Source organism: Salvelinus fontinalis, chromosome 9, assembly GCF_029448725.1.
Source record: "Salvelinus fontinalis isolate EN_2023a chromosome 9, ASM2944872v1, whole genome shotgun sequence".
NCBI classification, from domain to species: Eukaryota; Metazoa; Chordata; class Actinopteri; order Salmoniformes; family Salmonidae; genus Salvelinus; species Salvelinus fontinalis.
In genome coordinates, this window is record NC_074673.1 from 61,935,805 (window position 1) to 61,936,799 (window position 995).

At 53.3% G+C, this 995-nt stretch overlaps 2 non-coding genes across 2 annotated transcripts; both read left to right on the top strand.

Annotated features, from left to right (window-relative positions):
- Nucleotides 1-148: 148 nt before the first annotated feature.
- LOC129863024 (U5 spliceosomal RNA) lies at nt 149-265 on the top strand. The gene has a single exon (XR_008760894.1). It is a non-coding gene; the product is annotated as a U5 spliceosomal RNA (small nuclear RNA).
- Nucleotides 266-633: 368 nt separating this feature from the next.
- LOC129863045 (U2 spliceosomal RNA) lies at nt 634-824 on the top strand. Its single transcript, XR_008760912.1, has one exon. It is a non-coding gene; the product is annotated as a U2 spliceosomal RNA (small nuclear RNA).
- The last annotated feature ends 171 nt before the right edge of the window (nt 825-995 follow it).

Sequence of the window (995 nt, forward strand, 5' to 3'; positions counted from 1 at the left end):
TGTGTCTGTCTGTGACTTTTTACCCACACACAGCCGTGGAAAAGTAGGCAGAGTGGGTTGGGTGACCGACCACCCACCCACCCACCCGCGAGATCCCAGCCTAGTAGTGCACAGAGTGTGTCTCGGGCCCCGACGTCTGACTTCCACACGACTCTGGTTTCTCTTCATTACGCACAAGCCTTTCGCCTTTTACTAAAGACTTCCGTGGAGAGGAACACTTATGAGTTCAAAGTATTTTTGGAAGGGCTTTGCTTCTGGCAGAGCCCGCTATATCTTGTTTCAAGAGAAATTGACAGAGATGTTGATGACGCCGCCGCCGCCGCAGCAGAGACTTGTTGCTCATGCGTTTGACTAGTCGCTAAGGGCAATTGAGTTCAAGCAAGCCCGACGGACGACTGGCGTATTTGCCGGGCTTTGAACAAATAGTCGTCGTCGTCGTCGTCGTCGCACTAGGCGGCGTAAAGAGCTAGTGACTTCAAGACGCATTGGCGACTTTAAAAAGAAATAAAAAACACCAGCCTGTCTGTCGCCAGGGAAGGGGGGGCTGGGGGGGAGGAGCCACCTTTTGCCAAACCGCCAAAGTCTGCCGAGACCCCCGGGTGCCCGGCGGCTGCAGGGTACCATTTGTGGGTTATCGCTTCTCGGCCTTTTGGCTAAGATCAAGTGTAGTATCTGTTCTTATCAGTTTAATATCTGATACGTCCCCCATCGGGGGACTACATATTAAATGGATTTTTTGAACAGGGAGTCGGAAATGGGGCTTGCTCCGTCCGCTCCACGCATCGACCCGGTATTGCAGTACCTCCGGGAACGGTGCAACACACACATTCCTCCCGTTGTCAAGGAAAGAAAAAAGCAAGGGGAAAAAAACATCCAAAGTGAAAGTAGGGCGAAGCGCTCTTCGTGGGTTCCCCCGTTTCCCGCCATTTTACATAACCCTCCCGTTGTCTCGGCGGGTCAGAGCGACCCCGGGCAGTTCCGAGTTGATTGCCCGT